The sequence below is a fragment of the Copadichromis virginalis genome, linkage group LG23 (genome assembly GCF_057382275.1).
Source record: "Copadichromis virginalis isolate Kocher_CV1m ecotype Utaka linkage group LG23, C_Virginalis_male_GT1.1, whole genome shotgun sequence".
NCBI lineage: Eukaryota > Metazoa > Chordata > Actinopteri > Cichliformes > Cichlidae > Copadichromis > Copadichromis virginalis.
Window position 1 is genome coordinate 23364346 of NC_140639.1, and position 15316 is coordinate 23379661.

The 15316-nt window shown below is 39.5% G+C and overlaps 1 protein-coding gene across 4 annotated transcripts in view; it reads left to right on the top strand.

Moving 5' to 3' along the window:
• LOC146680923 (receptor tyrosine-protein kinase erbB-4-like) overlaps window positions 1–15316 on the top strand; it is a 376413-nt gene that overhangs the window by 82214 nt on the left and 278883 nt on the right. The gene's annotated exons all lie outside the window — the stretch shown is intronic.

Sequence of the window (15316 nt, forward strand, 5' to 3'; positions counted from 1 at the left end):
TAAGTAGCTTTTCTTTGGAATCAGTAAAAGTTTTCATGTCTTCCAGAAAAATCCTCTGATTGCATGATGTTTATTTTATTATATAATTAATGTAAATAAATAATTTAACATATAATTATAGTTTTGGGTTTGCATGTTTGCTCATTTATAAACCTCTCACTCACAGCAGCGATCACACTTCTGTTCACCTCGTTGTTGGCAGCTTTGAGCCTTTGATGGTAGATTTAGTTATTTTTAATAGCCTTTGGTGGTGGAAAAAAACATAGAAAGCACCAACCAACAAATTGAACAGAAAGCTGGCCTATAAGTGGAAGTCTGCTTTTTTCCCACTGCAAACCTCTCTCTCTTTTTTCGTATAGTGAGCCACACAAAGCAACATAAATGAGAATCTTGCATGTGCATACTGTTTTTCTCATGGTTTGCTACCCAGATGAAGGCTGTACTCTACTCTGAATGATAATTTTATATATACATACAGCTGAAAGCACAGCCCAGCTGTGGCCTTTAATTCATGATATATGCTGAGTTTATCAGACAGTTAATAAAATAATCATTTATCCGTGTCATAGTTGGGCTTATCAAAAGAAAACAAATCCATTAAGCATTGTTACATCTATGAAACTGTTTTAAACAAAATCTATGCACTTAAATTTTGTTTTTTTAAAAGGGTTGTGACATTTTTTTTATTTTATTTTATTTTTACTTCATGCGTCCACCTGACCCCGCCTGCCCTGTTGGCAGCACTGCTAAGCTCTTGCTCTATTAGAAATGGTGGGCTTATAGGCTGCTGATGAGAAGAAGTATGAATGTGTAAAAACGCAGTGCATGACATGCAACGCAGACACGGGAGGATTATGTGACAGGCATAGCTGGGAAATAGAAGAATCACTCCATCACTGAAGCTAAGCTAGTACCTGCACTCTGTTGGCTAAGTTTTGTGGTGAAATTTCACTGAGCTTCTATTGAGACATAATTTACTTTAAGAAAGCTTATATATAAATACAGGCTGACAACTGGAAGCAGCTTGGATAAGGTGTGTGTTTATTATTATACTAATATGTCAACAAATTGATGGCTCATGTAGCTAATTGATACACTAATTAGCCGTGTGAACCTGTGATGGCTAATGCCTGGTTAAAACATCATTATCTGGTAAAAAATTACAGTTGTGGTCAGAAATATAGACACACATACTCTCCATGGGCATGGATGTCATGGTAATTTGCGATCATTTGCAGCCTTTATTCATTTATTGCTCTGGAGAGAATTTGAAAGATTTGGTTGAAATTATGACTTCTGAGATGTTAAGATTAAAAAAATGGTTTGATGTAAATAAATTATCTTTGAATCTGACAAAAACGAAATTCATGATATTTGGCAATCGTCTAAAGGAGGATGAAGTCATTATGTCCATTGATGGAGAATTGATTGAAAGAGTTACTGAATTTCGTCTTTTGGGTGTAATAGTAGATGAAAATTTGACGTGGAAATCACATATTGAGTATATTAAAAAGAAGATGGTTAAAAGCATTTATATTATGGGAAATGTAAGAGATTTATTAGATTATAAAACAATGGGCATTTTATATTTTTCATTGTTTTTCTCATATTTTAGTTACTGTGTTGAAGTTTGGGGGAATACATATGAGAATACTATAAAACCTCTAAACTTCTTACAGAAGAAAGTGATACGAATGATTCATAAAGTTAAATATAAAGAACATACAAATATATTATTTATAAAATCAAAATTATTAAAATTAGGAGATTTAGTGAAATTATGCACACTATTAATTATGTTTAAGGCTAAAAATAATATTTTGCCCTTTAAGTTACAAAGAGTATTTTTAATGTGTTCAGAGGGAGAAGATAGCAGAAGGAAATTTTATTTTAAGCATCAGTTAGCTAGGACTACACAAAGATTAATGAGTCCAACGGTTAGGGGTATACGACTGTGGAACTCTCTTCATTATAATTTAAAGAATTGTATAAGTTTACATTGTTTTAAAAAGTGTTACATGCTTAAAACGATAACTCAATATCAAGAATGCGAATGAAATTGGAGTTCATTGAAAAAGGATCCATTATAATTTTTTGTTTTATTTATTTTAATTTTATTTTTCTCCTTGTTACTATGTGGAGTGGTATATTCTGATTGTAAATTTGTTGTTTGGTTTGGGTTAGGACCGGAGATAAATGTTAATATTAGTTTGTTCCCTGATTTTTGGTGCCCACTTGTAATATAAGTTGTATTGTAGATAGGGGGCAGGGTTTAATAAGAATATTTTCTTCTTCCTGCTCCTTTTCACACATGGTTGTAGTGCTTTATTGATAGAAAGTGTGGTTGATTTGTTTGATCTGTTGTACCAAGTGTGAAATAAATAAATAAATGAAATGAAATTTCTTTGTACTGCTCTTTTTCCAGCATGGAATAATTGTACTGCATACATCTGAAATTACTTTACTTATTTTTCTTAATTTTCTGGATTTTGTCAAATCCACATAACTCTGGGAGTCATTTCCAAATGACTGCAGAGATCATCGTTTCAAGTTTTTTAGATGTCTATTAGATGTCTGTCTTACCACTTTGCCAAGGTCTGGAAGAAGACCCAAAATGTCACCTACAGATGAGACTAAACTGGTTGGGATGTTCAGGAAAAGCCCAGGAATCACCAAGGCTCAAGTACAATGGTGGACTGAGAGGGTGCTGACCAAGAAAAAAGCCCCTGCTCTAGAATTGATACCTTCAATATCAACAACACCAACAATTTGGAGCTTCCTACATGGAGAAAGGTTTTATGGTCAAACAAAACAAAGATTGAGCTGTTTGGTCACAATGATAAGACATATGTTTAGAATAGAAAAGGCAAGGTTTTCAAAAATGAAAACACTGTACCAGCTGTCAAGCATGGTGATGATAGCAAGGAAATAGGCTTCCTCCGAAGGCCATCCACCCTTCGGAGGAAGCCTATTTCCGCCGCTTGTATCCGCAATCTCGTTCTTTCAGTCACTACCCACAGCTCGTCACCATAGGTGAGGGTAGGGATGTAGATCGACCGGTAAATAGAGAGCTTCCCTTTCACACTCTGCACTCTCTTCACCACAACAGACCAGTGCAGCGTCCACATCACTGCAGCCGCAGCACCACTGTCTGTCGATCTCCCGCTACCTTCTGAACAAGACCCTGAGATACTCAAACTCTTCCACTTGGAGCAGGAACTCGTCCCTGACCTGGAGTGGGTACTCCACCCTTTTCCGACTGAGGACCTTTGCCCTCAGGTTTGGAGGTGCTGATTCTCATTCCCACCGCTTCACACTCGGCTGCGAACTGTTCCAGTGCGAGCTGGAGGCAATCACTCGATGAAGCTGACAAAACCACATCATCCGCATCAAGTTTTTGTTTTTTAAAGTCATTAAACATGTATGCTGTACAACGAGGCCACTATGGAAAAAGAACAGTTTAAAGAGATGATTAAAAGCCCAAAATGCCCATGATGAGTGTGTGTGAACCTCTGACCACAAATGTATTTCCTTTAAAGGTAATACATCCATTTCACTCTATACCTGAAGTGAGTGGAGAGTGTTTTTTAAGCAGCATCCACTCTAGGCTATGAAAGCATTCAGAGGGCACCTTCTTAGTTTAATTTGGACAAATCCAGGTCAGTTTTGCTGTTAGAAAGGAGCATCACATAACTGACAAGATTTTTTCTCCCTATGCATTCTGCCATAGCAGAACAGTACATACTGTCATCTCCGTTATCAGCCCCATACATCCCATAGTTGTCTTTCCCCTTGAACACACTGCTCATTTTTGTTTGACACTTTAATGCCTTACTGATTATCATTGAAAGTGGCATTCAGGTCCATGTAGAAGCGCTTGAGTAAATCAGCCCTATATTTTTGCTTTTCCTCAAAAACATAGATTGGTCCTTCTTTTTCCCCTCTCTAACCTTATTCATATTCCTCTCACAGCAACTGGAGACACCATACTATTGCTCCGTACAGTAATCCAATGATTTTCCTCCATGTGGTCGAAGTCACACCAAGACTCCACGGGTCTTTTTATCCCCAGTGGGAAATGAGCGGACATCACTCACGTTGAGGAGATTGTGGCCCGGGCTTGCCCAGATGCTGTCTTCAAATTGCTATTGTCTTCGCCGGCTGCACTGTGTGTGAAATTGTGTCTCTGTGACCGTGTGTGTGTGCGTGTGGATGTTCTCACCCGTTTCTGTTGATCGGATGAAGACCGAGATCAGTTGACAGGTTCAGGCTTTTGCAGAGTACTTACCTGTTATTAAGAGCTGATCCACGGCGATGCACAAATAGATACCCTTTCATGCATGTAGATGCAAACAGTTTAATCCTTTCAGGGTATTTTACATTTGATCAGAGACAGCAAACGAAAGGGATATAAAAGACAGGTTGGGAGGCTTTTTTTTTTCTTTTTTCTCAAGCACGTAGGTGTTTTTGCTTTGTGCATTTGTCTGAGAAAAGTCATCGGGGCATGCTGCTATTTGTGTTATTTGTTTTTCAGCTCTTGTGCTCGTGTGTTTGTGCACAGCGGAAGTCGAGGTGGGTCACGCCGGGAGGACAGGCGTCGGCTCATTTTTTATCCCTCTCCCGCGCGTCTCGGTCAGGGGAGGCTTTGTCACCAGCTATCTGCCTGCCAGCTCTGGGTATTGTTATTCCAAAGTGCAGGCCGGTTAACATTTCTCTTGTCACTGCTACATCTCTCCCACAACACAGCAGGAAGGGGGGGAAGCAGAAGAGGAAAGGAGATGCTCCCCTAATTCTCTGCCCTTTCCTTTCTCTCTCTTTATCCCCGTGAGCTTTTCAAAAAGAAAAAAAAAGCCTCTCTTTTTATCTTCTTCTACATCTGTTTAATAAAACACTGGAAGACTTTTGCTAAAACAGAGCTGATGCGCTTGTTAAACTTTCCGGGTTGTAACTCAGAGCTGGAACCTTTCAAGAATAGTCATGAGCACCACGAAGAAATTTTTGATTCCCTTCTTGAATATGATACGAGAAAACTTGTGATAGGCAGGTTTTTTTTGTTTTCTTTTTTAGTCGGTCATATTTTTCTGGGCTAACACTCAGCAGGCACCATAGAGAATCACGCTGAGTCTCCAGTCAGCAGTGTGGAATACAACATTTCTCATATCAGCCCGGGTCAGCTGAGACTTGTGATAAATACCTGTATTCATCATCAAACTTGGTATTTACAAATATAATTTGCAGCAATGATGAATGCCGCTGATAAGCCGGATTCAGACTGACTGATTAGGCCATTACCTTGTGGTAATTAGCAGTAACACTTTGACATGAGGGAAGCTGTAGGTGTTTGCCAGATGCACACATCCCTTTGGACCTTTTCGAGTTGATGACAGGGCTTTCTGTGCCCATATTCCTCAGATTTATTTACCCTGCTAGAGGCTGGCAGGCTCAATCGCCCTGCAGTAAAGTCTTTTACGCGGCGGTGTGCTGTTCGATTGGGAGCAGCTCATAACTCAGGCAGTCTATCAAATCAATGGGTAGCGTGTTGAGCACTGATTTAGGGTGGTAATTAGAGATGTTAATTGTTTTCATTACTCAGGGCCGGGGGAGAGTAGCACCAAAGAGAGAGGACGGAATGGGTAGTTCTGCCGCTGATCGAGGGGTTGCATCACTCACAGGGAAGCTGAATGACCTCCACATTGCTTCCAGATGGTATCTCCATCTTTATGTGACCTCCACTAATAGTAAAGATTCGGTATCTTTGACCTGTGAGTGTCTTTTGTGTGCCTGGCATAGAACCAGGAGGGTTGCACTTTGATATATTGGCTTCTGTTAAACAATCAGCTCTGAGGTAGAACATGATTTGCAGCAGAAGGAGAGTATTAATGAATACTTAAGTGTGGTACATCATAGCCCCTGACATTTTCCTCTAACCATTTAAACATTATTTATGAGGGCACAACGAAATAACTTTGCACTTCCAAGGCGAAACCATAAACTTCCCAAATGGTTCAAAAGAGACGATTTTTTATGTACGGCAACAACTGTGGTGTATTTGGTTAAATTTCAAATAGCTGAAGTGCGCAGGTAGTGAATTGTTCTTGATGGAGGTCATGGTGCTTCAGCACAATAGGAGCAAATAGGTTGTATTTAAATGTTTAAACATGATGAGGTTCATTTCATCATTTGAAAAACATGGCCACTCATATGAGTTTCACCACAAAAGCGAGGCAGTAGTTGATGATACTGAATATCACGTCCTTGGATGACTGAATTGCAGCTCTTTTATCAAATGAATGCCGTTATTGGGACACACAGTGATGAGTCTGGAGGCTCTTTGTTTTAGTTTGTGCTCTGTTTTACTTTCAATGGTGGCTGTAATGAAAAATGCAGTTTTGCAAGACTGAATTGTGTATTTCTTTCTTTCTAACTGTTTTCACACATCGACTCCAGGCATAATTGAGCATTACATGGACGTTCTAAGAAGCTGAAGCTGGTGGAGTAAAGTCAATTCATACACAATACAGCCGATTTAAACTCACGCAGAGATCGGCCAGAAAAAAATGGCAAAGTTCAGAATTATAGTCCATGTGTGTGTGTGTGCCAATGGCTTTTACTTGGATGCTATAGACTAGTTCTAAGTGTGAAGCATTGTCTAATAATGCAGTGATTGATGATGATTAAGATCACAATCATGCAACAGATTAGTGGATAAACTATTAAATCTAACACACAAATAAAGAGAAACCAACTTATGATCCCCACCATGACATTCGATACATATATGTTTTATTAATTTGCAATTACGCCGAGATCTAAATTCAATTTGATCAAACACTATGATTCAAAAACTATGTGGCCCATGTAAAACACAAGGGTGCTAAAACCCTTCTGTCATTTAGAGATGTTTTACATTATTGTGGATGTGGTGCAGTGAGGCGGCTTTGTGTATGAGACAATCTTATGTCTTATGTATTTAACAAAACAGAGACATCGTGAAACTGAACTGTGAGCTCCCATTGGGCAATTCGTGTTAAAAGAGACTGAACCTCCACCAACACTTGAGTTATGAAGAACATCGAAGTAGCTACAATGATCCGGTTAAAGTCAATCAAGATGCAGCATTTTTAGTGGGGGAAATGTTTCATCGCTCATCCAAGTGACATCTTCAAGCTGAAGAAGTTGCTGCCCAGCAAATATTTTAACAGCGAATAACTATGGGTTGGCGGCTTTTTCTCAATGTCTAGTAATGGTTAAAAATACGTCTAACATGAAAGGTTAACCAACCTTGTTAGACTTTCTAGCAATAGAACATCTGTGTTCAAGAATTGTTTACTTCTATCCTGTAATTGAATAGAGTAAAAGAAAATGAACAAAATATTCATAAAAGGTTTTAAAAAAAACATAGTTCATTGGTGACTTGAACTCATAAGCTCACAGTTTCAAGCACCTTTTCTTTTCCTCCCGGGCACATACATACATACATACATACATACATACATACTTGGCCAGTACAATCCAAGTTCACCCTCCACGCAAATGAGACCAAATTCTAAATGTAAGTAAACATAAATAGCTCAAAACTGATGTTTTCTTCTGAAAAAAAAAAAAGGAACAGGGTCTTATAATACAAGTCCATATACATAGAGAAAATGCCTTTAATTTCTTAATTGCATTAATCACGTCTATATTTCTTTCTTCCTAAGAGATAACACAAATAAAAACAGCACTGACAATATCGGCATCTGTCCTTCTCGTATGGTATCTGTTCTTTGATGACCAGTTTTGAAAAGAGAGGTGACTCTGGGCATTCAGCCATGTTTTCAGACTGAACCATAAAAAGAGGAAAAGACCCCAAATTATTTTCTAATTTATTCAATCTAGGGAGCTCCCTGTTGAGTGTTAGCTAAACACATCAAATCAGAGTTTGTAAAGAAGCGAGGTGTTTTTTGTGTACCTTAGTTGGTTTCTCCAATAATTATGGAAATAATGGCAGCCTTAACCCTTTACAGCCGATCGTAGCGGGCACGCTCTGTTTTGCGTAACTATTTTTAAATCCCGGTAGCTCTGCAACCAAGTAAGCTAGCGCAATAATTTTTTTTGCATATGAAACTGGAGGAGTTGTACTTACATCTTATGCCATCAGCTTGTCCTAGGTCACAGTTTCCTTCCACATATAGCTTTGCAAAAACTGCATAAAAATCACTTGCAGCAACAAAAACATGATATTCCAGAAACACGCTTCGCCGATCCATCAGCTGTTTGTAACACTTCCTATGTCCATCAGCGCGAACTATCACATGACCGCATGACCTGCCCGAAACCGGAAGTGACGTCATTTTGCGGAAATGTAGTTTTTTACGATCGGGGCCTTATGAGCTTGTGTTTTACTTGTTATGTGTTTTAAAAAGTTATGTTTGACTTTATGACTTTCTGTGTCGTTTCTGGGATGCTTAAGACTCATATTGCACTGCTGGAAATAGTTTATTTTGATGCATATGCTGTTATTTTGCAAATTTGCACTATAATATTTATTTTCGTTTTTCCTGCAGTATATAAAAATTGGTGTATTTCAAAAATAAAACTATGAAGACACTCAAAATAAATTTCCTGTGGTGGGAAACTAGTTTGTGTAACTTTTTTGTATTTACAGTTTTGAGGGATAAGCCTCTTAAATTTCTCTAACTAGAAATATATGTTAAAAAAACAAAAACGATTTTCAATTTTTTTGTAGTTTATTGCACTTTTTTGCAATTTATGTAATTACTATTCACCTAATGCAGACATATTATTAAAGTTTGGGCTATAATGGTTGTATTGATGTATAGCAACTTGAAATGCTCCCAAAAATGGCTCCACAGCATGTAAAAATATAATATAAGCTCTGGCGAACTTGGTTCTATGGTAGGTCTTAAAGGGTTAAAGAAGGTTAGTATTCATTATGTTTCCTGACTGACTTCTAAAATAAGCAGTCTTACAAAGCTTTGACAGTAATAATGCCCTAAGGTTAGTAATGTCTGTTAATGTGACCAAAGAGTTGTCACTGAACTTAATATTTTAATTATATTCAACATCTTTTGTTAAGTCTCAAGTCTGGAAGCATTACTAAGTGCTTAGCTTTTAACATTTAGTTTATATTTAGTCATATTTTAAGAGAGCAGAAAAAGTCTTTTTCTGCTCTCTTAAACCACATTGTTAGTGCACTCAAGTATTTTGTAAGAGGAAGGGAAAGACTAAAACTTGATTTCTAGGGTGGTGGCCTGACATGCATAATAGGCTGTAACTGTGTCTTGCTTGGTCATAATGTTAATAAAGTAGCTTGTATATAGCCGGTGTGAACATATGCAGTTTTTCTCATTTGGCAGTACATGCAAAGACTCAGTTGGCTTCTGTCCTTCATACATTTTAGCAAAAATAACTTGTTTTATTTGCTCCAAGTCCAACATGATAAGAACTCAGTTTTACTCATGATGCCAGAGTAATGCAGAAATATCAGCACACAAGAGTAAAAAAGAAAAAGAAAAACAACAAACACCACTCACTCCAACTGGGATTCAACACAGCACTAAATGCTCCCCGGTTGCTTGTTAGGTACACCTGTTCAACTGCTTGTCAATGCAAATATCTAATCAGCCAATCATGGCAGCAATTCAGTGTATTTAGGCATGGTCAAGATGACCCGATGAGGTTCCAACTGAGCATCAGAAAGGGTAAGAAAGGTGATTTAAGTGACTTTGAAGGTGACGCGGTTGCCATGGTGCCCGACGGTTTGGTCTGAGTATTTTAGAAATCTGAAATCTATTGGGAGTTATCCACACAACCATCTCTAATGTTTACAGATGGTCTTAAAAAGAGAAAATATCCAGTGAGGGCCAGTTCTCTGGGTGAAAATGCCTTGTCGATGCCAGAGGTCAGAGGAGAAAGGCCACACTGCTCTGAGCTGATAGGAAGGCAACAGGAAGTCAAATAACCACTCGTTACAACTGGTGTGATGAGTCTTGATTGCAGTTTTGCATAAACATGAAAACATGGCACCAATCCTGCCTTGTATCAATGGTACAGGCTATCAATGGTGGTTGTGTAATGGTGTGGCGATATTTTCTTGGCACACTTTCAGACCTCTAGTACCACTTGAGCATCGCTCAAACACCACAGCCTACCTGAGCCTTGTTGCTAACCATGAACATCCCTTTATGACCACGGTGTACCCGTCTTTGGATGCTATCTACCAGCAGGATAATGCACCATGTCACAAAGCTTAAATGATCTCACACTGATTTCTTGAACATGACAATGATTTCACCATACACAAATGGCCTCCACAGTCAACAGATCTCAACTGAATCGAGTACCTTTGGGATGTGGTAGAACAGGAGGCTCACATCGTGGATGTGCAGTCGACAAATCTGCAGCAACTCTGTGATGCTGTCATGTCAACATGGCAAAATATCAGAGGAATGTTTTCAGCATCTTGTTGAATCGATGCCAGAATGAAGGAGTATCCCAGTACTAACAATCTGTACCTAATGAAGTGAGTGTATGCGGAGATAAAGGCTTGAAAAGTTGCAAATATTCAAAAAAATACAGCAACTAGCTTTGAAATCTTGGTCAAACCTTTCAATTGTTGATAAACTCATTGTATTCAAGCACTAACCTGTCACTATCCAAATGAGTACACATTGTACATAGATATGTACTAACTGTAGCATGTGTGCACAGTATAACATAGCCATGTTAGTTATATTGTCTTTGCCTGAGTTTATATTCTGGTTCACAGATCACTCAGACTTTATTTGTATCAGGGTTTGCTTGGCTGCCGAGCGTCGACCCTTGTGTCAATGTTGAAACTCCACACTCGACTGACCTATCTTATCCCTTCAGAATAATGAGCATGCAGCTCATTGTACATATCTGTAAGTGACATTTCTATTGGGCAAATTAGTGTCAAATGTTACTATCTTTGGACAGAGGAGTAAGACCTCCCTGACCCTATATGGTGAAAGTCCTCACTTCAGCTGATTTAGCTGTTTTTCCCCTTTCCGGCCCTCTGATTTTCCTGCTCATCACAGTTACTCCTTCATGTGAGAAATGCCGCTCTGCTGCCTTAAAAAGTCTGTCCATTTTAAATAAAGTTCTTGAGACTGAGTGTCTCTCGCTTTGGAAAGATGTTGATTTGTGTTTGTGATCTCTTTTATCTAAAGATTTTTCTCCTTGCCCTATGCAGCTGTGTGAAGTATTCTCCATGGCCTTGTACGAGACTAAATGAAATCACTCATTTTGCTGCTCCATGCATGATTAGACCAGCTTCATTCTGGTCTGATGTTGGGTCTAAAGGGGATAGACATTAAGGAAGGCGTATATGACAGCCTTAATTTGTGCATATTTCTTCTGTAGGGGCATTCACACTTCTTGTCTGTGCATGAGAGGGGGGGGGGGGGGGGGGGGGATCTCCTTGCATAACATAATATAGTGATTTAGTTGATCTATTGAAGTCTTTGAGCCGTGCCGCGATGATGGGAAACTGCAGTCAGGAGAAAAGTAGGCATTTGATGACCCCTGCATAATGCCTGTAATTATGACAGCAGAGGATGGACATGGAGTTAACGGAGCCACCACATCAAAACACACAAACACTGGAGCCTGCTGCGCACCACCTCATCTGAATCGAGGCAGTTGCCAGAAATAGCCCTGATTGGGCCCTGAATAATTCAATGTCATTTTTTTCCCCTCCCCTCCCTCCTCCAAAAGGACTTGGGGAGCAATTGATGAGAGCGGATGAATATTTAATGGCTCAGAGTCTCTTGGACAAGCCAGGGCCTGGGATGACAAGCTCCAAGAAATCAAACAGAGAAGAGGAGAATGAGAAAAGGAGGTTGCGCAGTCAGGGGCAGCACAAACACAGAGGGGAGATATGAGTTCATACGCAGGCAGAGGCAAATGGATCTTTGCCATACGTCTGCGAGCAGCCAGCGCCACCGCTTTCTCTCAGGCGGCTGTCTCAGCACATTGTGGCGCCTGGTTAAAAGTTAAACACAAAGTGTTTGACTGCCCTTGTGAATTAAACTTGGATACTTTGCAATACTCGCTTTTGAATGGTGTCACATTAATTATTAAAATGTTGGGTTTTTTTTAAAATAAAGACATTAAATGTCAGCAATCTGACCCCAGTTAGTTGGTGGCAATAGTGAGGTCGGATTAAGAGTACATTTTTAGTGAATCATGCATGAAGAAATGAATTCAATACAAAACATACTTCTTTTTCTTAAAAGAACAAAAAATTAAAATTGTAGATACCCAAGTTGTGTGTTCTTGACAAACATATACACTTGATCACATTGAGGAATAAAAAAATAGGAATGGTAGATGATGTTCAATATCCTAAAAATGGGTCATTTAAACCCATTGCTATGTGGTTGCTATGCATGAATAATATGCTTATATGAATTTTAATGGCAAAACCTATCAAGTCATTACACATAGGCAGCCTTTTTTGCATAGAGCAGTGCACAAATGATCCACCAGTGGGCAGAAGCCATATCAGGTTGCATACACCAGCTCCTGCAGGAAAGTATGGTCTGTTAATAATGTTTAGGTTGTTGGCATGGCAGACAGGAAAAAAAAACAATCATCAAGAAAAATTACTTCATGCTCCAAAAAATATTGTGAAAATTGATTTTTAAAAAGCTCAATTGATTTTATTGTAATTTCTATTTTTCTTAAAAAAAAACAGGCCTGTTTCCCCAATCTTCTGACTCCGTGTCGTTCGAGGTCCCAGAGTCACTTAATTAATCAATGTTTTTTCTTTTAACAAGAGTTGTTTCTCCCGACTAATTGGAAATATGAAGCTCTAGTTTGTAATGACTTTCTCCTCTTAGGTTCAGTTTGATGATTGATTTTTTAGAAATTCAAATGTTCTTATTAAGGTTTAATTCAAAATCCATAAAACGCAAAGCTTTGTAAGAAAGCTTCTATTATTCATTATGTATTTAAACACCCAGTGCTTGCGTTCATCCACCAAATTAGACATTTTAAAACCAAGGAGGATCTAATTTTGATATCTGATCTACAATTATGTAACTTAACTCTACGACTGTCCAAGGAAATGAAATAAGTTGATGATAAACAGCACGTCATGCAGCATTGAGGGGTGCTGACTGCGGCTGACCGGTGGTCAGACTGCATGCTTGTGATTTTAGAGGAACTTAGATTAGTTTTGTTACCTTCCTCCCACACAGAAAAGGCAAGAGGTGAGATTAAATATTCTCTCCTCGGAGTGTTGATATTCATGTATATTCACTGCGGAGAACACTTTTTGAAAATGAACAATCACAGACGGAAAGGTCACCGTTGTGCTGAAGTAGTGCATTATGGGAGTGGAATAATTGCTTTTCTCACATTAGTTCCTATTGTAATGAAATCCTGGCAGTGGCCCGACGTTGAATGACAGATTACGCTATGGTTCAATCACGCAAGCGTGGGTGCTCGTGTGTGGGTGTCGGCAGTGGGTGGGGTTGGCGTGGGTCAATTGCCTTTCTAAAAAAAAAAAGAAAAAAAAAAGTGTGTCTCCCCCCCAAAGTCTCCACATTAATCATTTGTATCATTTTCAGTCCTTTTTAACTAACTGCGCCACTTTCATCGAGGGTTTGTGCTGTTGCACTCTAATTGTTTTGAAGTGAGAGCTATTGTCTGAAGAGAGCGAATGAATAGAGCATAATGACTTGTAATGTGGCATATTTAAAGACACGTAGCACGGCCGCGGAGCGGTAATTTAGCCGCCCTTTTTCTTTTTCCCTCTGTCTGTCATCCTGAGCTTCTGAACGTGTGTGTGCACGAGTGCAGTTAAGCACTATTTCTTGGCGGCGCACAGATCTTTGAAACCCAACTGTGTTAATCATGGTTTATGTGTGGGAGACATCAAACCTCCCTTCCCTTCGCCTGCCTCACCCGCTGGGTTGCGCACGCACACGCCGAACATACAAAAACACGCGCACGCACTGATCTCTCAAGGGCACCTTCACCCTACCCAACCCCCCACCTGCGTTTACAAGGCTGACCATGGGCGATCAGTTATGTGCTGTGGTGTCTTTCTATTGGAGAGATGAATCACTTTATTTATCATAGACATTTTTACGGGATGTACATAACTCCTCTTGCATCAGCTCAGTATGTTTTCTACACTTACAGCTCTGCATCCACGCCAGCTCGATGCCCAATGTGACCACCGTCATCTTTATGTCTCGTGTCTATAAGGCCACAGTGGATTTTGCTTCAGCGTAGCTTGGCTCTTTTAACCGCGGGGGCAAAAAGCTCGAGAAATGAGAAGTCAAGTCGAGAGAGGTCTGTCAGTTGGACATGTGACAGAATGAAAAGGGGAAAGTGTAGTGCAATGAAGAGGTGAGTAAGGAGGTGAGATGAATAGGCAATTACTTTTCTTCACCTGCGGCATCCCAGCTGGAAATGATCTCCATTTGGTTTGTGTTGCATTTTGTACTAAATTTTAGGTAAATCTGATTTCCACAGGGAAGCAAACCTGACATGTACCCTTTATGGTGAGAGGTGCAATGTGCGAGTGTTAAGTGTTGGCCATGAAGTGTGAAGGTGATCTTGGATCCCTGGTGTGCTTTGATTATAGAAGAATGGGGATGGATAATGTCATCATTTTTCATATGGGTCTACACCTGTAACACAAACAAACCCCCGTCGTTGTTGTGGAAGCATAAGATGATTTAAAATACATGCAGAAAACTTTATGGACAACTCCAAAAAACATGGGTGTTAATTTAGCAGCAATCAAAATAAAACAGATATTGGTTGCATGTGGACAGCAACAACCACCAGTCATATGAAAGTTTAGCTTCTTTTTATATTTGTCTCTGTATTTTTTAACATTGACCAGCAGTCAGAGCAAGAAGCGATTCCCTGATTATTCTGCAGCCACACTGAAAACCCTGCAAAATTGACCATTACCCCCAGAAGCTTAGTAGGTAAGGGCTTGCCATGGGGTCTTGCAGATTTTGGAAGTGTCTGTTAACCCTCTACTGTTGGGAATTCTTTGTCATGGACTACTTCTGGATCTTTGGCTTTTATTTCTTTCTTGTACAGCAGGGGTGGGAACTCCAGGCCTCAAGGGCCGATGTCCTGCAGGTTTTAGATATCACCCTGGGTCAAATGATTCGTTCATTACCAGGCCTCTGGAAAACCTCACTGAGGAGGCAATTTAGCCATTTAAATCAGCTGTGTTGGTTCAAGGCACATCTAAAACCTGCAGGACACCGGCCTTTGAGGCCTGGAGTTGCCCCACCCCTAATGTAGAGGCTTGCAG